A 23,896-nucleotide genomic window follows, 5' to 3' on the forward strand; every position below is an offset into this window, starting at 1 on the left:
AATGGTTTTACCAGGACTTCACCAGTAAAATAAGACATATCTGATTTCCTCAATTCTAAGATGCATTTTTTTTCTCAGTTTAACATTTCTGATTTGGTGGTTTATCTTATAATCACTGCCTACCTTTAGGTGGGACACCCCCCCCCCAAAAAAAAAAAAAGCTGTTATAAACCTGCTGGTGCAGTTTACAATCCAAGTAATGTTGCATTCTTTGGCTCCTCCTCCCAGAACTCCATCCCCAGTGCTAGCTCTTAGGCAAAGACAAGCCAGTATGGCTGCATTACCCATGTTAGACAATCACTAAGAGTTCCTAAGACACAAAAACTGCTATAGCAAACCATGTGTCCCTGTGTGTCACATGACAGAACTGACTACAAGTATTCAGAACTGCACACTCCATGATGAGTTTTGATGCTCTGAGCAATAACTACTCATATATAGCTATTTACATGTAAGGTGGGTATATAGCTATACAGACAGTAACCTGAAAATTATATAGAAGTACAGTTTAACATTGTATAATGTCACTGCTATGTCTAAGATTCCAAAGTATTTGCACCAATTGTAGGTCATTCTACACAGCAAACAAATTTCCTGCATGATCACAGGTACTGCCAAGTACAGTAGATTGAAAACGAAAATGGCTTACCAGTTTCTAAATAATCCCCTAGGAAACAGTTTAGTCTAGACCATTATCTCGATAGTTCATAATTAGGTTCAATAATAAAGCTTGTTTTGCTGACCTCGGTCAGATCAGCATGTCCACAGCATCTGGGCGCAGTGACCTTGCTTTGAAAGGGTATTGTTAGAAAATCCATTATTATCATCACATACACTTCAGAGAAGTGGCTGTTTTGTGAATTGATGGTGTGATGTTGCCACTTTAGATAAAAGAGTCCATGAATTATTGACTTAATGAGTTAATGTTGCTTGATTTCACAACAAAGTCTTTGCAGTCTCCATGCTGTTTACTGAACACATAATCACAGCATATGAGGAAGCCCAGGTCTGGGCTGTGCGTTTACGAGCCACATCAACGCTAAAAAAGGCATGACCTCAGGAGGTGTCACTGCCTCTCTTGAAGACGTGGCACCTTGGTCAGTGTTTCCTAGGCTGACTCATGGACAGTCGTGAGATGGCTTTCTCCTCACCATTATTTTTGCCCTGTAGACACAGAGGAGCTGTTAATTGCTTTTTCCTCTCCCCTAGAGTTCATTTGGGGCTATGGGCAAGGCCTTGGGATCAGTGCTGTGTGATCATCCTGGCAGTGCTTCTTGCTGGGTACAAGTTAAAAGAGAGCCCACAGAGCAAGCCCATTGCAGGGAATGGGCCACTGCCCTGATGCTCAGCACAGCAAATGGAAGCAAAATCTAACGCAATGGGAATTTTCCTCAACATGGGGTACGCCCAATATGGGGGAGACTGGAAACAGCCTGTGCAAAGCAGTTAACAGGTTTTCCAGACAAACTGGCGAGTGAGTGAGGCACGTGGACTCAGCGGGCCGTCATACTACTAATTTTGGTGTAGCTACCATTCGTCCATGCTCATTGTCCGCGAAGGGGTCGTCTATATACAGTATTTCATTCAATCTTCCCAGTCAGCTTACAGTGTAGGTGCTAGTTTTTCATTTTACAGATGAGGGAACTGAGGGCTGGAGAGAAGAAATAACTTGCTGTTATCTCTAGCTGTGGAACTAGCAGGGGGGAGTCAGGATTCAGAGTGGGGGGTCTGGCTGACGCTCAAGCCCCCACGAAATGCTCACTCTGCTTCTCCGTACTGCAGCCTCCTGACCATCTTGCCTTGCGTGCCTTTCATCTGCACGCTGTTTAACAGTCTATAAATCTCTTAGCCTATGGGATCTCATGTGTAAATACCTCCCGTTGTCCTCCAAGTCAAGTTCAAAGTCCATGATATTCAAGGTGGTTCACATTTCCGTCCAGCATGACTTTCCATCCTTATCTCCATCGATCCCTGTTTGTGTATCTTTACTCTCTGCCTCCCAGCACATCATTTGCTTTTAAATTATCAAGACTTTGGCTCAGATTTTCCCTTCCTGTCTCTATTGAAATTTGATCCAGTTTTCAGAACAGGTTTTTTTGTGGGTTTGTTTTCATGAAAACTGCTCAGAATCCCCACCTCCATTAAAAATTATTTCTTATTCCCTTCTCCAGATCCATACCACTTGGTTCATGCATACCTCTACGTGCCAAGCAACGCAGCGCTACATTTAGTGCTCAGTTGCAGTGCTTGCCTCCCCCCTAGTGCCTTCTAGTTGGCTTTTTAGTTGTCTTCTTAACATGTTGATTTCAATCGCATTGTTTGCAGTGTGTTCTAATCCTTTAAGTTTTTTCCAATTCCTTTTGGAAGAAGGCAGGGAATAAATCCTATGTCACCAAGACCTATGGCTTCTTAACTCTTACCCATTCCAGCTCTCTGAGTTTTGACACTGAGGATGGTTCTGTCACCTAGAAACGCCCTCTTTGGCTCTCTCTCATGCTCTGTCGCCACCTCCTCTGCAGCCTCCTTTTCCTGCCCCAAACAGACACATTTCCTGGCATCTGCCCTTGTCCTCTCCTCCTATCTTTCCCACATTCTTCTACCCCCTGCTCCCCGCCTCCATTCTCGCTCCCTTGGTGGACCCAATCACTACTATGGCCTCGACTTGAAGTGCAGTGTCAATGACTCCAAAATCTGAGCATTAGTCCAGACTCAAGCCACAGGCCTGCGTTGCCAGTAGCCTCGTGAACAGTTCTTGGAAATGCTGTGGGTTCCCAGACTCAATAAATCTAACACTAACTCACTTTTACCCATTTCCGCCATCCTCATTTTTGTTAATGACATCATCAGATCTTTAGTCCCCTAGACTTCGAACCTCAGAGCTTTCCGATACTCCTTGCTGTTCCTCACCCCACAATCGATCAGTAGCCAAACCCTGCTACAATCACCTCCTCAATTGTCCCCTCGTTTCTACTCCCATCGCCTCTGTCCTAACTCAGGCCTTCATTAGCGTTTGCCTGGAGAGCTGCCAGTCTCCCCGTTGGCCTCCCAGCTTCTGGGCTTTCCCCCCTGCAATACATTTTTCACACTGTGCCAGAGTCATCTTCGTGAAATAGTCCTCTGACCATGTTACTCCCTGTTCTGATCATTCTGATGTCTCCCCAGTGCCGACAGCACAATGGCCAGGTAACTCAATGTGCCAGTCAAGGTCCTCCGGGACTAATGCCCGTCCTGCTTACTCCCCTCCGCTTCCCCAGCCTTATAGTTCCAGAACATTCCTTGTTCTTTTGTGCTCCCTTTCCTTGGCTCGTACCCTTCCCATCTCTGCATCATAATCTAATCTAGTAGTTTTCAAATGCCTCTCCACTTCAGAAGTCTTTCTAAATCTCTCTGGCCAGATGTAATCTTCCTCTGTATTTTGCTAACATGAGGTTATTATTTGATACAGGTCTTAGAGGGAACTCATTTTCTTTTAAACATTCCTATATGCTAGGCTAAGTGGTTTATATGTCTGTCCTTCTAAATTCTCACAATATTCTATAAAATGGGTTTTATTAAAACCATTTTACAGATGGGAAAACTGAGGATCATATAGATTAAGTAATTAGGCCAAGGTCATATGGATAGTGAGGCAGTTTCTCTTCAGGCTGCACTCTCCATACTCTTTTCACTATACCAGGTCACCTTTAAAGAATGATTCTGCTTTGTCCCAGAAGACAAAGAGTCACAGAAATCTAAGAGAACTGATATGACTGTCTAACAGTGACAAAGTAGCTCTGACTTTGGACTGTCCTAGTCCTAGTTCTTTACTTGGCTTTTCTCCTTTTAGACCCTCTTCTGATATTTGGTTTCTGTTGCCTTTTAAAAGTTTCATTATTATGCATAATGTATTCATTGAAGGGCAGCATTTCCTGTAATTTATGTCTCTTCATTTTACTACTCAGCAATTCCTCAGTATTTAACCTCATAAATTTCCAGTTATTGTCCTATATTTACACATTGCATCTGCCCGAGAAGTCTGTGTAATTTAATACTGTGTGGAATCCAAAGGGACACTTAGAAAGCGGGTGAGCCTGCAGCTTATGCCTCTCCTAGCAAAGTCGGATTGCTCATGATCAAAAGCAAATAATCGCACCATCCCCCACCCCTTGTGCTTATTTTATTAAAGCAGAAGGGCCTGATGGTCCCCACTTTCCGAAATCATCCCCAGCCGGTTTGTGGGAGGCTGTCTGCTGGCCCTGAAGTCCTCGAAGTGGCCATGGTTTCCTTTTGCATGCTGTACCTTTCCATCAGCCTGCGCGACTGCCTGTTCCAGGCCCTCGGCAAAGCCAAACAGTACTAAAACCTCACCTCATCTGGCTCTCAGGTCCCTTTGTTCCTCCTATATTGTTCTGCGATTGCCCTAAGGCCAAAAGATCTTTGGGGCAGTGGCCCTGTTTGGTGTTGGGCACATTTCATTTACTGAACATTTCTATGTACATTTATGATACCATATAACTAATAATAAAAACAGGACAGCCTAGGGCATCATTTTTTATTGTCAGCTCCATGGCAGCTGCGGGGGATGGGAAGGCAAAAGACAGAGCAAGCAGGACGGTCCAGGACTCGCCCTTGCTGAGCTCCTTCTGCCACATCCCCTTTCAGGGGCTGCAATAATGATGTCAGCCTTGTCCAGGCCCTCTCGCAGAGCCGCAGGAGAACAGACCAGAATGGAGGATTTTTGTGTGTGGTAGGAGAGCTGCCTGGCTTGGGCACCCCACTATTTTTCAAGTGGCAGGTTTGCCCATCGCTAGGCACATGCGGAATGGATGATGGCACAACTCCCACTGTTCATCACTGCCTGTTGCTAAATTGATGCGGCTCTCCTTGGGCGCCATCAGCTGTGCAGTAATCCATCCTGATGGCTGGGTTTTAGAGCAGCCGTCTGTATGCTCTGCATCCCTCGGTGACGGCCTGCTCTTTGTGGACGGGGCCTGGGTGGTATATGCCCCTGGGTCCTCTGAATGGACTTCGGCGTGTTGGAAAGGCCATTACAGGCAGGGTTTTAGAGGCAAAAATTCCTTCCACGAAGGCATTCTCAAGAGGCAGCATAGACTAATGAAAAGAGGCCTGACTCTGAAATTAAGTGGCCTGACTTCGTGTTTCAGGTCTGCCCTTTACCAGCTGTGTGGCCTTGGACAAATCATTCAACCTCTCTGAGCAACAGTTTTCCCTTCTGCAAGTAGGGAGAAGAGAAGAACTCTACCTCAAAAGATTGTTGAGAAATCCTCTGTAGTCTCTTTGTACATCAAAGAATAGATATGCTTGCCTTGCTAAAAGAGTGCTATAGAAGAGGTTATGATTGTTGATCGTGTAGTCAATTATTTTATAAAGGACAGAAATATACAGAAGGAAATCTCTATGCTACATACATTACTGAAGAGATATAGCAAGGTGGTGATAAATGTTGAAACCTACATTGAAGAGAGAAGGAGAAATAAACGGCTCATTTCTATTCTAGATCATTCCCGATAATTCAGATGCTTTGGCTGATCTGAAACTCTTGGCACGGCTCTGCCACACGTGTAATCATTGGCAGGATCCGCTACAGGAAGAGCAAATGAACCCTCTCTAAGTTACAATAAAAATCAATGTGGATTTTTACATCTATTCAGAGTGTGTGGCTTGTCAACAGTTAAAAGGGCTTGTTCCGTGGGGATCCATGGATTAAAACCTGGAAAGCACGTGGATGGGACGCACTGGAAAAACGAATTCTATCTACCTGACTGGCACGGGTCAGCAGAAGCAGCCCTTGAATTTGCCAAAGCCAAAAGAGACTGAATCTAGTTCACAAAACGTGTGTCAGTGAAAAACAGATTCATTTCATGGTGCCAAAGCGGAGACAAACTCAAAACCCAAAGGAAAGTGGACTGAGCATCAGGGATGAGGGCCGCTTGCGTTCTCTTCTGAAATGTCTTGAATGATCTCAGCTGTTTGGGCCCCACCTGCTGTTTGTGATGGCACGAATTCTCGTCATCTTTTCCAATGGTCTCTTCCTCACTGTATGTTTGCATACATGGTGTGCATGCTATTCTGCGGGTTATTAGAGGCGAGTTAACCTTTCTCTCTGAGCTGCACATACTAAAGGCTGCCCTGGGCCCCGTGCAGGAAACAGGTCAATTCCCTTTACATGTTCTAAGGACCTAACAGACAACTTCAGAAACACTGTTAATGAAGAAGATAGAGATGGTGTGTTCCAGGGAAATATTCTCTTTTGTTCAACAGGAATACGCCATACAGTACTTTGTGGACTCGCCAAGCTGCTACTTTTAATGAAAAACTTCAACAAGCACCTTAGCTGTCTGCCTTTCTCTATAACTGAGAAATCTATTCGGTCTTTAAAAATAAGGCTGTAAGGAGGTGTTTCCTCAACTGCAGGCAAAGGAAGAGGCAGTGTCTGCTTCAGACTCGCTTTTGTCTTTTCTTCTGTCAATTTTGACTCTTAGTGTTTGTGTGTCGGAAGGGGTGTCTACCTACTAGCCCCCAAACCCAGTATTTCAGGTTTCTTCAGTCATTAGCAGGAAGGAAGAGGATCAGGTCAGACACGGCCATTTATCTTCTTCCTCAAGGGCCGCATGCTTTGTAAATGAAAGAGGCCAATCAATAGGGCAATAAGGAAGGAGGACAGGTTGCTGGGAGGGTCCCACTGCTGCTGAGGTCTCGTCAGGGACAGGACCCTGTGCACACTCCATCCCAAAGATGTGACTATGAGCACCCCAGAGAGGAAAACCAGAGGTTCATTTGTTTCCTAATTAGCTCTCTATTAAACAGAATAGAGACTATTTTCATGCCGGCATCTGTAGAGTAAACATATACATCAGTTTAATATCTGGAGTTATTGAAATCAGACCAGGTGTACAGTAGCCAAAGGATAGGAGGCAGTGCTGTGCAGGGAAAGTCACAGGCCGGGGCTCCCATCCAGCCTTCACCACTGATCACCTCTGTCAAACTGTACATCACTTGGCTTCTCGGGCCTCAGTTTCCTCATCTGCACATTGGGATAAGACGTGCATCTGCCTCATAGGGTGTGTTAGGAGGATGATATAAGATCAGTTGTGGCAAAGCATGTCAAAGATGCATATAGCAAGTGCTCAAAAATGTGAGTTCTTGTTAGTTGTATGGTATGGAAAAGTATGATGCTAAAAGTCTGGGGAGAGAAAATGGATCGCTCTATGAAAACACATAATGCCCCCTGAGGTGGTCCTTTCATGTGGGCAGATGTGCCATTTCTTTGAGGAGGAGTCATTGACTGAACTGTGAGACGTCCCTTATCAGGAAGAGATGAAGGATAATTATGAGTTGCATGGATATAATCTGCCAATAGGTGAACAAACTGAATATTTCCATTGTGAGTCACCAATGTTTTAATCACATAATGTTTGACTGGAACAGAATTCTAGAATACACACAGCCTCATCTCCTCCTTTGGCGGAAATCCTGAGAGAGGTTCAGTGACTTGCCCAGGGTCACACATTGAGTCAGTCGATTGAGTTGTAGTTCTCTTTCATTTCATCTAGATAATTTCCCAGAACTCTTTATAAAATTATATCAATATTAAGAAGGAATTAAATGGTCTTTCAAGCAACCAAGGAAAAAAATATTGCAATGGAAAAACAAGCACAAACATACCCTGAGTCTATTTTTACCATTTAAAATTTACAATTGATAAGTCCCATGCTTCCAGAAATACATGATACAACTCCTAATGTGATAAGCAGACAGTTTAATATATTGTAATGAAAAGACTATGGGCTTTGGGACCAGAATGGCAAATATTCAACTTGGTACTGCTACTCACTAGCTTTGTGTCCCTGGGCAAATGACTTACCATCTCTGAGACTTAGTTCCTTCATACCTGCTGTGTAGAATCGTGTGAGTTTTAGAGATACATCTGTTACACACTGGATCCCAAAGTGGATACTGAAAAACCTGCTGGTGATAATTCAAGTGAGAGCTTTCATTGAGATAACACTCTTAATGAAAAACATCTGTTCTTGACATTTTTTTAAACACTAGAACAAGTAACCAGCAACATAGAAATACCTTAGGTAAGGCATCATAGACTCAGGAGATGAGGTACTGGCTCAAAGTCTTTTATTTATGTACTGACTGCTTAAAGATATAAAATAGGGGTTGATAAAAACTAGGCGTATTTTCAAATACAATACACCTGACTCTTCCATCTTCGGTGAATTCAAAAATGTACATGATAAACATGTTTTCGTTAGCATTCCTTCACTAGAAATTACTGGCTCCAGTTACTGCAGACTTTCACTTTGCCTATTACAACTTTCTCCATCATTTCATTTGCATATGGCTCGCCATCCTATCTCCACGTACCAAAAGAGTACGTGCTTCAGGCCTTGCTTCCAACTGTCCTTCCAAAGCCCCTTTCCTCCTCCATCAGTACCAGGACCCAGAGACCAGGCTTTGACCACTGACTCCACACGCTGAGTCTTGGCTGCAGGACCCTTGTGCAGATGAAGATGTCAAAAGGCAATCTGCAGCGAGAATGACAGTGTGATTAACCAGAATGAGGCCTAAGTCAGAAGGAGCACGGACCACTGGGAAATTAAGGCACCAATTTTCACCGTCAAGATCAGCTGTGATAGGGCGGTATATCCTAGCAACAGCAGAAGTCTTAACCCTGCCATCACAGCAAAAACTAATTTTGTGGTGTTATCTGTTCCAATATCTTTTAATCCAAAAAGTCTTTAAACAGAAAGTAAATACTCACACATTTCTTGTCCTATGTCTGCCTTTTGCCTCTAATTGGGAAATCCTTAATTCAATGAATTAAAATGTTCCTGAGTCTTAACACAAATTTCATTTGCTTTCATTCTTGACACAACTGTGGCAAGTCTCATTGGAGAGACCAAGAGGTATCATAATAGCTAACGTACATGGAGAAAATGATACTTAAAATCACCCTGGTGTATCTTAAGCCAAACCTACCACATTTTATTACCTAGCTGAACAGTGTTATAGCACGCCCAGTTATGCTGTTGATTCAGATTTGCCATTGGGCAGCACCACCGCTTAAAACATAACTCCACATAAAGTGGCCACCCAACAAGGATGGAGGCTTTTCTGTCCCTTGACACCAGTGCTTTAAAGAGACGGGGCTATGCTATATTTATAAAAATCAGTGTCATAGACCTTTAGCTGCCAAATCTGTTCCTAAAACAAGATAAACCAGCAACTTCATACATTGCATCAAACTGTCAGAACACCCCGTTTCTCTTTTGAAAATAAGCAAAAATAAAATTGCTCTTCAGTGAGCCTAATCTTCGGATTAAAGGTAAAACTGCTAGAAGCCAAATTTATTTTGCATGTCCCTCTATTTGTAGATAGGAGGCCCCTACCCCAATTCTCGAAGCTGCCCCAGATACAGAGAAACCATCCCAGAAGCAGCCTGTTTCGCTCAGCCCCTCATGGCAGGGCCCAGCGCTCACCTGAGAGCTGAGCCTTGTGCCTGGGGCCCAGTGATGGGAGAAGGGCACACAGGAGGGAGAGCAGCCACACCCAGAAAGGGAAGAAAAGAACCCGGGCCACACGTAGAATCAAGGACGCCAAGGGAAAAGACAGGTTTAAGGAAGAGCTAGGACGAAATCCAGCTGTTGAACGCAGCCTGGCTATTATGCAGAACGTGAACTAAGGGGAAGTAGACAGATTTGGAGGTCACTAGTGACACTAAAGAGATCTCTTTCTGTGGCTGGATAGAGACAAAGTGCAGGGATTAGGAATGAGAAGGCTGGTGGTGAAAGAAAGGAAATGAACCCAGGTACCGCATACAAGTATTCAAAGCTCCACCTACCAGGGAGAACAGGGGCTCCTACATGGTGTGATTGCAGGATGTGTGAAAGCTGACCCAAGGCCTGTCCTGTGCCCCAGCAGGAACCTTAATTCAGGAGAAGAGTAAGTTCTTATATTATGGATGGGAAGTCCTCCCCATCATAGAAATTCATTCTTGGGATAGAATGATAGTCAGTGTACAACCCAACTCCTACTCCAATACCCTAAAGGGGGGGGCGGGGGAAAGAAAGGCAGACAGGGACCTCCAGAGTAGGCAGCAGAACGAAGCGTCCATTGGTGTGTTTCAGGCAAAGGATTCGATTCTCTTAAAGCACGGACGTGGGTACCTGGAGGAGGCATTTTACTGACAAGGGGTGACGTGGATTTGCACACTAGTGGCTTTCATTCTCGCTGGTCTTTGAGGCACACGTTTGCCTTGGTTGACGAAGGGCCCGGCTCAGAGCTCTCTAGCAAGTATTAAGATTTCATACAGCAATGCCACTGCCAGTTTGCTGGTGTCTTCTGTTTGCCGATGCTACTGTGGTCATTGCTGTTTTGACACATGGTGAAGCTGTGTCTTGAAAATCTGAGGCATACCCAGTGGCCTTCTTGTTTCCAGACACCCATGACCTCAGCCTGCCACTCAAACTACCCCACGTAGATCTCACGTCTGAGGATCAACGTCTGCGCTGCTCACGCTGCCTATAATGCTGCTGAGCTGCTCTTGCTACAAATGAGCCTCACCTCTCCTCTCTGCTTCCTGCCAAAGTGGGCTGGCCGCTGCCCTGGTCTCCGCTTCCCCACAACTTCCTGACGGGACACAGAGCTGCATATCACAGTACATTCTGCATGAAACACTTTTTGGCTCCCTGCCACACTCAGAGCCTGTCAATCACCCAACGTATTCTCACCTCCTCTCCTCCTCACTCAGAGATGCAGTGTAGTGAATGTTACATGCATGGCTTTGGGGCAGACTGCCTGGACTGAATCCTAACTCCAATACTTCCTAGCTGTGTGACCTCAAACAAGTTACTTAACCTCTCTGTGCTTTTTTCAGACCAGTCTTTAAGAACAACTTCCTGAATAACTATTTTAATCAAACTTTTGGTGTCTGAATTGTAGGAAACCAAGTAAGAAATAACCTCCAGAAAAATAATCCCTTCATAAGACTTAATTCTATCTGGCTGTGCTATCCATAATGACCAACACCGTCAGTGTTTCGTTTTGTTTTTCCTATTTACCGGTCTTTCTGATGAGTTTCTTCATCAATCTATTAGTGTTGGATTGATGGTTTGTTTTGTCATTTTAGAGTTTGTTTATTTTCAGTATACTTTAATACCTAATAGTGACATAGTTCTTTGCTGTTTTGGCAGGAATGCTTTCATGCTCAGTATTTCATTAGATCCTCAACACCACTGTGAGACAAAAATCACGACAGGTGTCATTATATGCATTTTCCTAATGACTAACCTCAGGTCAGAGGAAATCCTGTCTTCCCAAGGTCAAATGCATAGCAAGTGGAAGTTAGCACATCACCCATCGCAATGGCTGTCACATTAAAATAACAGACCTTTCCCTTCTGCTTGCAACTTGAATCGTTTGTGGACATTACTAATCCCCTCAATGATGTTGCAGTCAAGTTTGCTTGTATTTTGATTCATTCCTTGGAAAGTTTCCAACAAGGATGGTAACCGTCCGCCCCTGTCAAAAGAACGGTTGGTTTGATGCAAAGTGATGTGTGAGCGCCTAACGGATGCTGTTAATTGATTCGTCAATGCCCCTAAGTGTGACCAGGTGTGATGAAGTGTAAAATATGTGATGTGGACGTGGCAGAGCTGTCACACAGAGAGGACTCTGACTATCAGAAGAAATAGCTCCTTAACGACCCTCTATCCTCCTATCCAAACACCTCTCCCAAGCCATCCTGCCGTGGCAAAAGAGATATGGTGAAGAGGCATTGTGCCATCTTCATGCACACCTGAGTAAGGTGGACACCTGTGACTACACTGGGACGTGGACGCGGATTTTTCTAGAGGGAAGGAATCATCTTTGACCTATAGTTAAAGACAAAGATCATTTCTAAGGCGATTTTTCTTTTTAACCGAAGAAGTACATCCTCACCAAAATCCATTTTTAAATTAAGAAACCTGCATTGAGAGACTCATTCAGTGAATTCTAAAATATCCTCACCAAGTGCAACCACAATTAAAAGCTCAGGTAGGATTAAAAAGGAAGAGCATAGCCAAGCAGCTGAGGCCAGAAGGTGACGAGGACATGTCTGCCAAGGGGAGAAGGAATAGTTGTGTAAATAGTTGAGCAAGTTGATGTTGCCCATCGCTACTTGCACACTTCTACATGTCTCCGGCTACCTACAGTCTGCTTCCTCCTCTCTCCTAACCAACGAGAGGTTAGCAAATCAGAATACATCAACCTGGTCCTGTGCGCTGTGACTTTTGCTGTTGGGTAGCCTCTGTCTGAGAGTGGAAATGTCAGACGTCCTACCCCAACTTGCTACCACATACTATACCCCTTTCTGCCCTGGGCTTTGGTTGGTTGGGGTTCCACATGCTCCCAGGGCTTTGATGCTTTATGGCAGAGCAAGGCTGCAGGGGGATCCCCAGAAGCAGAGGCTGAGATAGAATCTAATGCTTATCAGGGATTGACACCTATGGAAGTGGGGTGAAGAAACAGATTGGACAGAGGGAAAAACAGAACTGTGATGCAGACCAGAGGTCAGACAAAGCCTTGGCCAACCTAGTGAGGACCTGGAGGAGATGTGGCCCATTAGTGTTGGCCTTTGGAGATGTTCAGACCTGGATTTAAATCCCAGCTGGGCTGCTCATCATTCCACGACCTTGGGCAAGTCAAGCTCTGGAGGCTCAGCTTCCTAGCTTGTGAAGTTATGGTAAAGATTTAGTGAGATGATACATACGTAGTATCAGCACAGAGTAGGCTCTTCATAAGGCTGAGTCAACATTACTTTGAGGGAAATTCTCCCACCGTGAAAAATGGGAAGGAAAACTGCCTCAAACAGCCCCTGCTCTGGCTAGCCCCCTGCCTCGTCACATCTGTCCTTTAATCCCCTTGTTAAAGGTTCCCTCTCACCTTTACCTGCTCATTGGATAGTTGCCACATATGTGCAATCGGATGAAAGCAACAGTGCCTGACAACCGAGAATTCTGAAATACTCAGTGGCAGCCAGAAGAGAATGGCTTTTGCTTGCAGGCAGGCTGTCTGTTCTCGTGAAGATCAGAGAGCCAAAGAGGACCTGGGAGGCATCAACAGTGTTCAGTGAGGTCCCTGCAATTCTGAACTGTGGGCAAGAAAAGGGTAATGCTGACTGAGCTTGAAAAAGTACAATGGGAGGCAAACAAATAAATGATTTAAGGTTTTGGAAGAAAGGCTTTTGAGAAAAAGCTTGACCTTAACCTCTAGAGCTTAGAGCAAAGCTCTACTGAGTGAAAGTGGGCTGCAGTCATCATTAGTCTAGACAAAACACATACAGGGTTGCTATAAGAGGAGGAAGCCCACTGCACCTTACTGGGGCAGTCACTGCTGATAAGACACATCCTTAAAGAGCAGCCTGCTGGGAGGAATCAGGTTAAATTCAAGGACTATAGTCATCCTCATTAGGACCAGAAAGCCAGGGACTGATGTGGGGGCCAGCTTCACAGGCTATTTCATGAGCTGCTGCCTACGGCTGGTTGGCTCAGTGAATGAGGCCAAGGGCAAGAGCCTGAATTCCTAGAAAGCCCAGCCAGCTTTATACTTTTCCACTGCTGTGAATTCCACTACTAAGCTGGGCCATACACCTCACACACGTGTGTTTACTTGTCACTGGTGTCGCCCTAAGTTTACTCTCTGGGGATTTCCCTGAATTCTTAGTGTATCTATGGAGATATGCTTTGTCTTAGAGTCTCAACTAATGGTCTAGATTAGCACTTAGGACATTAATTCCATCACACCTTTATTCTTTCTGTTAGTCAACAAATATTTGAAAGGCTTCCTCTTTGGAAGTATTGTGCTAGGTACTACAGATACAGTGATAAACAAGAAAAAGGAAGACTTAGCACTGGAGAAACAGGAAATTCTACACAGGAGAGAGACAAAGGGAGTACCTAGGTTGAGGGGAACGCAAGTCCCAAGGTGACAACTGACAGTTGTGCCGCAGCCCTGGGAGCAGGGCGGGGAGTGACCCTGATTAGGAAAGAAAAAAAACAAACGAAAAAAACCCAGACAGAGATCTGTAGAAAAAGATATAGCCAAGAAAAAAAAATAAACTGTTGGGATGACTAAAGAGTTTACAAGTATAGAAAGATTTTCACTTCTATTGATAAATTTGGAGTGAATACATGCTACCCGTATGGAAAATTAAGAAAACAAAAAAAAATAACATAATGTCTTCCAGAAAAGATAATAAATTGAAGGGGAAAAGAAATGAGATCATACTATAGGAAAAGGAACTGAAAGAAGTTGCATATGGGAAACTGAGATTGGGAACGTAGAGCAGGGCGGGGCAAGGGACTCGCTTTTTCATCATATTTCTAGTAGTGTTATTTGATTTTTCAAACTGTAAATGTATGACTTAGGAAATATTTTTTAATTTTTTTAAATGCTATGGGTCTGAAAACAGGAGTCAGCAGACATTTTAAAATGCTAAAAAATAGGTTGATACGTAGATTTAAGACTTCAATGAAACACACAGTTTGTAACAGTGAAAACTGGCAACAACTTAAACGTTCATCAATAGGGACTGCTGAATAAATATCAGCAAATCCATGAAATAAATGGACTATTTTACAGCCTTTTAATAAAGGATAGGTTGATATGTATTGACATGGGAAGGTCTCTCCATATATTTTTAAGTGAAAAGATCAAGTTGTAGAAAAGTACACACGCAGGTGTGCATGTACATATGTGTGTGTGTGTACTTATGTCTGTGCATGTGTTTGTACACTCAGAAGGACCCAAAATAAACTATTAACTGTGGCTACCTCTAGGGAGTGATTGGAGCAGGATTAGAAGGACTTTCACTTTTTTTCTCTAAATAGTTTTTATCTGTATTTTTTACAGTAGGTAAGTACTACCTGTTCTGTTACAGATAAAATTCACAGAGAAAATATTTAAGTAAAATACAAACAGAGGAGGGGTCTGCCCACTAGCATCTGATCTGAGGAGGCTCACCGGCGGCAGTACAAGCCCAGATGAGGCAGTGAAGGAGCAGAAGGCCTGAGGTCCAGTAGGAGACAGAACTGGCCCGGGCGAGGGATGTGAGGATGTGAAATAGGATGCCAGTCCGGAGGATGGAAAAGAGAAGCGATTCTGGGTTAGAAAATCTGTGGCATGGGCTTCGCCTTCATTGCTCGGTAATGATGAGGGATTTGTTTTGATAGCTTGTTTTGTAGTAGAAAGAAATGGAGAGATGGCCCAGATCCAGATCTCCCCATGCTGTGAACACCCCCGTTTAAGTCCTTAGGGTATCCCTACCAGAGACTAAGGAGAATAAGACCAGCAGCTGCCTGAAGTTTGGTATCAAGGCAGCTCAGGTTACCACACCCCAATGGGAAACCTTTGTGGTCAGCGTCTACACAGTAGCTCTGGTCCTCTAGGGTCCTTACTAAAGCCAGACCTCCTTGGCCCCTTTTCTTTTTGTCAGCACCTTCAAGACTTTCGGTACCTGTGGTGAAAAGAAGCAACTAAAGATAATACAAACTGGAACATGGGGTGTGTGTGGGAGGGTAGGCATTTAAAAGTTCAATTGGCTGTACCTGCTTTTGTAGCCGAAGGTGCCTGGGGATGGATGAGGCTGTAGAGGAGGGTGTGGGGTGAGTGAGGTGACAGACTCCGTGTCAGTGTGGAATGGATCTCTGCTCAGCTCCCTTCCCACAGCAGAGACAGGCAGAGGAGGAGTGGGGAGAGAAGGCCCAGAGAATATGACCCCCATCTAACAGAGCTATGAGCAATCTTTGGTTAAACAAAGGGAGACCCAGAGCTGGATGTGGAAGAGGGGGCAAAGGAAAGAAAAAAGATGAGCGAGTTTATGAAGAACTAAAGCCTGAATTGCTGGAAAGAACAAAGGGAAAATAACCCAAATAAGAATGTCTGCACTTCAATTTTAAATTGTTTGCCTGTCATATAAACGACCTCCTTCTTCTCCAAATAGTCTGTTACCCACTGAAAAGCCTTATGATTGTGGGTTTCAGCAGCGGGCATAGATAAATGAAATATATCTAGGAGAAAAAATATGAAATAACGATAGCCCGTTCAGGATAGCAAGGCAATCCATGAAGCAGGAGAGTAGGTTCATTTTATCTGAATTTTAAAAGAGGGGACAGCTCATTCTAACATTTAGGTTAGATGGTGTCAAAATGATTAAAGTGCCCATAATATACAGTCCCAGGATCAGCCCTCTAGAGCAGAACAGAGAAGGGGAGAGAATGTACTTAAGGGGCAAAGAGAATTCCCAGCACCCATATATGACACCTGGCTCACAGTAGGCTCTCAATAAGTGGTAGCTAGTGTTTTGATTCTTATTATTCTATCTGAAGAATGCCTAATCCTTGTGCTTCGTGACAGCTGTGTGTGCGCGCACACACAAACACACACACACACACACACACACACACACACTCATACATTCCCCTCTCAGGCCTAGAAGGGCCATGCGTCTAGGTGTGGTCTTCTTCTCTTGGCAGGAATGGTCCTGATATTGATTTTAAGAGCAATAAGGGCTAGATGAGAGAACTGACATGGAAGAGCAAAACAGAAGGATAACCATAATGCCTAATGATCCCATTGCATTTTACAGTTTACAAACCGTAAATTTCACCAACACGGTCTCAGGTCATATATTAAGCAGTGATTTAAATCAACATCGCAAAAAAGACTGTGTTCTAAGCCAGGACCCTTCACTGCAGGCCACAAGCAACTCTGTGAATGTTGTCTCCTTGCCACTTAGTTAATTTCTTTGTGTTCCTAATTAGTTGGGCAAGGATTCTTGTTTGAACCACTAGACTTCCACTCCAAGTACCAGCCTTTCCCAGTAAATCCTAAACTAAACCACAATCTCAAAGTAAATAGTAGCCTCTCAAGTAAATAGTAGCCACTCACCTGCCGTGATCTACAGATGTCTCACCTTTTTTAACCTTGTTATGGAACTGGTCTCATATACCAAATATATGAGACGTTAAAAAAAATAAAACCAGTAAAAATTGATTCCTAATCATTATATCATCTCCTGGACTACTGCTTTTCCCTTGAAGTGAATTCAGATTAAGACTAATTTATATTGATTTTTAAAATCTAAATTGCACATTCCTCTACATTCAAAACACAGGACCAAGTTTTATACGATTGTTAAAGCCTTTTGGAGAGCTTAAATGAACAGCACTTATGGGTGACCCCAGTCTGCACTGAGAAGATCTTATTACTTATAGTGCTTTATATCATTTGATATGGTGCCCTAGGAACTAGATGGTCCACTTTGCATGGGTATTACTTCCCTCATCCCCCACACCACACCAAAACCAAAGGTTGACGGGGGGAGTCTTATGTGCTTGGCCAAGACGAAGGATGAGAAATTGTTCACAGGCAAGTTTTGATTATTATCTTGGTGCCTAGAAAAATGTGCAGCACAAAATAACGGATACAGTAAATATTGACTAATTATATTATTAGTAAGTACTAATGGAGTGAATTGTGACAGTTCACCAAAGTTTATGAATATTTGACATTGCTACATTCCATGTTTCTATCCTCATTATTTCTAAGTGAGCTTCCCTAGCATTTTGGGAATGCTCCCAACACCATCCATGCACCTCAAGAAGAAGTAGCCTATCAGCCCCATCTCCAGAAACAGATTCTGAGTCTAGACTAGGAGCTGAAAAACTTTTTTTTAAAGGGCCAGGTAGTAAACATTTTAGACTCTGTAGGCCAAGAGGCAAAATCAAATGTTTGATTTGAATTCTTACATAATGATTTAAAAAGGTGAAACGCATTCTTACCTCTCGGGCAATAATTAAAAGGTGGCTGGCTGGATTTATGCATAGTTAAAAGAAATGAGTTGAGAGGGCTCATGGGACAAGCCTGAAAGTGAAATATATCACTTCTGCTTACATCTCATTGGAGAGATTGTACTCAACTCACATGTCACACCCAGCAAAGAAGCCTGGGAAATGGAGTGTCTCTGGGCAGCCACATGCCAAATTACAATGCAAATGCTTTGAATGTAGGGAAGAATAGAATTGGTGGGTAACTACCAATCTCTGCCACATTCTTCTGTGTGTTGTCACCCATATCCCCAAGCCACACCACTTGTACACTAAGAATCCCAAAGTCCCTAGTAAAAACTATCCCTTCAGCATCCACTCTAGGCTCAGGGCTTATATCCCTACGTTGATTTTGAAGCTTATTTTTAATCATTATTTCATTTGATTCTTGAATTCTGATGAGAAAGATTGGACAAATGCTACTAACTCAATTTTACAGATAAAAAAGCAAGTGTTTGAGAGGTTAAGCGACCTGCCTAAGGTTACCCAAGTTTCTGGAGGAGCTGAGACCTGATAAGAACTTTGTCCTTAACCAAACTCTTGACCGTTCCTCTGAGCCTGACCCAACCCTGTTCTTGGGCTTGTCATCACGAGTTCAGTTTTAGAAAGAGTGCAGTTTTAGCTCAGTCAGTGTAGCTAGAATCCCCATCCTTGATATGCAACCAAATTCCTCATCCTCCACCATCACCCTGGCCTGCCTTCAACAAGAACCCTGTTAGGTCTGTTTAGCTGGAATCTCCCCATACTCCAGATGTTTCCTCTTAGCAACTTTTCATCCATTGACCGCCCTCATCCTGCTTTTTGGCTGTAAATGCCCATATTTCCTTGTTATATTCAGAATTGAGCTCACTCTCTATCCCCTACTGCAAAATCTTATTGCAGGAGTCCTGAATAAAGTCTGCCTTACCATTTTAACAAGTGTCATGAATAAGTTTTTCTTTAACAGCCCAGTATTCAGGTGTCCTAGTTCAAATTGGGTATTTTTTCATTATAACACACAGACTAGGCTAAAGCAACACACACTTGCCCTCACTCAGACATTCTCATCCACCAGTAAGAGACCATGTGTCAAAAGCATGATAAAAATATCCAGCCAGAAAGGCAGCTAGAGGCAAACACTCTAGTTGCTCTCTGTTCTCCCTGTAGCCTCTCCTCTATTATCTGTGCCCTCTTTACTCTGTCCTGTGCTATGGAGACATTCTCTGGGCTCCCTTGCTGGCTAGTTTTTAACTGGATTCAGCTAGTGGGGGGCATCACAAGCTACCAGAAACCAGGAGGATCAGGAGATGAGTTATCTCTTCCCTGTTTCTTTCCTGCTTCTCTGAAAGTAACTGCATCCCTCTGTAACTACTCTTTGCCAGGCCCCTCCTCTTTGGCCTCAGCTATCTCTGGGGTCCACTCATATAATTTACTCCCCTTGCTTTTATCATCCCTGTGGTAATAAGTTCCCACCATTTCTATTCTCTGCTGGCCTCAACATCCTTCAGTGGTTCTTTGAATCCTACCTTGCCTTCTCTGTATATCAGTGCCTCATCCTTTGTTCATTAAATTATTTCCTTCTAGGACCCTGAATGCTACAGAAAAAAACATGTGGGACATCAGATTTCTAGCTAGAGCAAGTGTGGTTGACAGTCGTCCTCAACTCTGCAATGAGCATGCTTCTGAGCTAACATATCCATCACAATAATCTTTACTTCCCCAATGCAGTGTGTAGATATCACCAGGGAAACCTGGCCCAGCCTGAGGTTGCAAAGTTGAGTTTTTTTTTCATTCTCCCTCTTTTTTTTGCAGATGGACATTTTGGTCAATGTTTTGTGGCTTGTGGTTCACCTCCTGGTGATGCAGTCAACAGCAGTGGGGAGGTTAATCAATCCCTCTGAAAGCTCAGAGAATATTGGTATGCTGTTTTATACGGATCAGAATTTCTTTCCAGTGCTGCAGGTGCCCAAATTCTCACCAGGGAACATGAGGGACTACTATCCACACACACACACACAAAAAAGGATTTACGATTGCAGGCTTTCACCATGTCTAAGAGGTCTTTGGTAATATTAATGACCACAGTATAATAGCTAACATTCATTGGTGAGGTATTTTGTGCCAAGCCCTGTTCTCATGACTTTACATGTATTCACTTATCTAATCTTCCAGAAGGAACTATACCATGTTTCTCAAAAAATAAGACCTAGCTGGACAATCAGCTTCAATGCATCTTTTGGAGCAAAAATTAATATAAGATCCGGTATTATATTATATTATATTATATTATATTATATTATATTATATTATATTATATTATATTATATTATATTATACCTGGTCTTATAGTAAAATAAGGCTGGGTCTTATATTAATTTTTGCTCCAAAAGACGCATTAGAGCTGATTTTCCGGCTAGGTCTTATTTTCGGGGAAACACGATACTTTGGGAAAGAGAAAACTTTTTATTCTGACTTGAGAATCAGAGAACATTGAAGTAGAAGGGAACTTACAGGTCACTGAATTTACCTGTCTTTCTACAGATGAAAAGAGTGAGGTCCAGAGATATGATTTTTCCATACTCATTTTACTAATTGGCAGCAGGGCCATCCCAGATTTCTCCATCTTCTCCTTCAAACATATTAAATTTGTAGGTTAACGTGAAGCCATAGTTATCACCTCAGCAATTTATGAGTCAGTTATGTTGACACACAGTAAGGGAGAGGACTCTCAGTAAAAGATATTCCATGTGCTGGCTCTTTACACATTAGCTGCATTTGCGGTTGCAGAGAAAACAGACATGGTAGATAAGCCCTGGGGTTCATGAAGTTCAGAGACATTTCTGAGGCCAGGTGGGTCTCTATCACCAAGATGAAGGACACCCTCTCCAGGATAAACTGAGACTTCTGAGACTAACTTACCATCCATTCCTATCCTGGCCTCGTGGAGGGGTCAAAATAAACTCTCTAAACAAGACAAACTTTTTCCATAACAGGCCAGAGAGTAAATACTTTAGACTCCCTGGGCCATATGGTCTCTGTTACTACTCAATTTTAATGTCCTTCCAAGCTTCAGTCTGCTGTTTTTATTTAACGATCATTAGTCACAGTTAAATGTCATTGTTTTAGGTGCTGGAAAGAGGGATAAATTAGAGGCTCTTTCAATACCTGACTTCTATTTCTGACAATTGCAACCTAAATTCAGAGAATACCCTGCTAATACAGCACACTTAAATATACCGAATTTTATATATATATATATATATATATATATATATATATATATATATATATATATATATATATAAATTATATTATATATACACACATATATATAATAAAACATGGCTGTGGTGATGGAAAAGTAAGAGAATTTCTTGGAGATCAGAAAGGAAAATACAGAAAGTGCTAATCCACATGGGTGATTGTTGGAACCAGAATTTTCCCTGAAGGAATATGTCCATTCTGGCAGTCTATACTCTAATTTTTAATAGACCTCTACAAGAAACAGGAGACCAAGTCTAGGGCTTGAGTAAAGTAAGAAGTTGGATTGAAGCCTCCCATAAAGTAGGATCTTTGAGGAGCAATACCCTCAGTGAGGAAAATAGAAAAATACCACCCCACAAAAGAATGTGGTTGGGATACAAGATTGGCTTTGTCTTGAATCTGGATGATTAAAAAAGAAGAAGAAGAAGTTTCCTCTATAAGCTATGCTCATGCACGTCTAGTCTGAAAGGTGTACTAACTATCTGTCCTCCCAAAATATAACATTTTTGTTTAAATTATTTCTGGGTTGGTAGTACCAGCAAAACTTGGGAGAAGTACAATTCTTTTATAGAGAAACACACATTAAAACCAGGTTTCAAATAATTTTCACAGATAAAGCCTATGGGAGGTTAAACAATGGCCCCTCAAAGTGCGCATATTCTAACACCCAGAACATGTGGATGTTACCTAATATAGCAAAAGAGATTTTGCAGATGTGATTAAGTTCAGGGTCTTGATATGGGGAGATTATCCTAAGTTATCTAACTGAGCCCTAAATGTAATCACAGTGTACTTATAAGAGGGAGACTTGACACAGAAGAATGTGACGTAAAGGCATTACAGAGAGAGATTTGAAGATGCCACACTGTTAGCCTTGAAAATGGAGGAAGGGACCATGGATCAAGAAATGCAAGCAATGCAACTCCAGAAGCCAGAAAAGGCAAGGAAACAAATAATCTTCCAGAGCCTCTGGAAGAAGTGTAGCCTTGCCAACATCTTGGCTTTAGCCCGATGAAGTGCTTTTTGGACACTTGATCTCCAGAACTGTAAGAGAATAAATTTGTTTTGTTTTAAGCTACCGAGTTTATGGTAACTTGTTACAGCAACAATACAAAGTCCAAAGAATACAAAGTCCAAGGAATGTGAGCTCATAATTTTAAAAAATCACTAGTGATGTAAGGAAATAAACTATCATAAGAATCTACAGAAACAACATACTACAAAATCATACCTGCAAATACAGCAGATACTGAACTTGACAGATGTAGAATGTTAAACAAGACTGATTAATATATTTAAAGAAATAAGGGAGAGAATTAAAAGTAGAACAAAGGAATGAGACCATAAAATATGTCAGGCAGATTTGAAAAGAAAAACAAAAACAAAAACAAAAAAACAGAATTGCTAATGTGAAAAGTACTGTAACTGAAATTAGAAACTTAATATATGTGCTAGATAGATCAGACACATCTCAAGAAAAAAATGGGTAAACTGGAAGATAAACATGAGAAATTACCTAATTAAAATTACAACAAAGAGATAGAATGTCTGAGAGAGAAGTTGACACATAGAGGATATCTTATATATTGGAAATGGTCCAATATATGTCTCATTGGACACCTAGAATAAGACAATAGAGTGAGAGGAGGACAATAAAATATTCAATGAGATAATGACTAAAAATTGTTCAGATATGATGAAAGATATCAAATCCTCAAATTTAGGAATCTAATCATAACCAAAGCAGAATAAATAAAAAATAATCCACACCTAGACACAGTCTGATGAAAGTAAAGGACACCAAAGATAAAAATTAGCCCAGGGCGTTTTTTTATGCCACCATCATAGTGCATGCAGTTGACTCTTCTTCCCCGTGTCTTCTCACAAGACTTTCAGGATCAAGTGGTTCCTGGACAAGAAACAAAAGCAGAATCGGCCATTCCTCAATGGATTTGCATGAAAACTGGTAATAAAATCAGGTACAACTCCAAAATGACACATTGGAGATGAACCAAGCTGTGTCTATAAGGAATTGCATATAAGATGGCACATCTGTTTATGCTGTTTCTGGGTTGCTTGGATCGTACCATAGCACTGAAAAGATCACCACTGTCTGAACAGTTGGATGTGTTTTATTGGGAAATTATTGGAAAAAGGAGTTTTCTCTTAATATATTTCTGCACTAGTAGGTTTGTTCAGTAATAAATATGTGATGCCTTCAAAAAAAAAGAAAATAGTTCAGGGCAAGAGGGATAGGGGCAGATTACCTACACAGGAAAAAAAAAGATTAACAATTGACTTAGTAAAATAGAAGTCCAAATTCAATAGTATCATATTTTCAAAGAAATTTTTTAAAATGCTTATAATTTATAATTTTATATGCAGCAAAATTATTTAAAAGAATGGGGGGGTCAAATTAAAAAAAAAATTTAGATAAATAAAAACAATTATTATACCTCCAAAAATGAATAAAGAAAATTCTAAAGGCAAAAGTAAGATGATACAAGAATCTGAGAGAAGGAATGTTCAGTAAATAAATTGGTAAATATACAGAAATTTATGGGTCTAAGAAGGACAAAATTAGCAAATAAATAAGCAAGAGAGGTGTGGATTAAACATATTTACAATCCTTATATTATTTGGGAAGAAGGTAAAGACATTGATAAATGTTAGACATTTAGATATGAACATTAAACTTTCTAGGGAATGATTAAAATAATACAAATATAATTAAAAGTTTCAAACTAATAGAGAAAAATGTAGTGAGAAAGAAA

The 23,896-nt window shown here is 42.0% G+C and overlaps 1 pseudogene; it reads left to right on the forward strand.

The window, feature by feature from the left end:
- The window catches only part of LOC117023130 (60S ribosomal protein L39-like), a 93,348-nt pseudogene extending 70,198 nt beyond the window's left edge, over positions 1 to 23,150 (forward strand).
- Positions 23,151 to 23,896: the final 746 nt, after the last annotated feature.

This window comes from Rhinolophus ferrumequinum, chromosome 6 (assembly GCF_004115265.2).
Source record: "Rhinolophus ferrumequinum isolate MPI-CBG mRhiFer1 chromosome 6, mRhiFer1_v1.p, whole genome shotgun sequence".
In the NCBI taxonomy this organism is placed as follows: Eukaryota; Metazoa; Chordata; class Mammalia; order Chiroptera; family Rhinolophidae; genus Rhinolophus; species Rhinolophus ferrumequinum.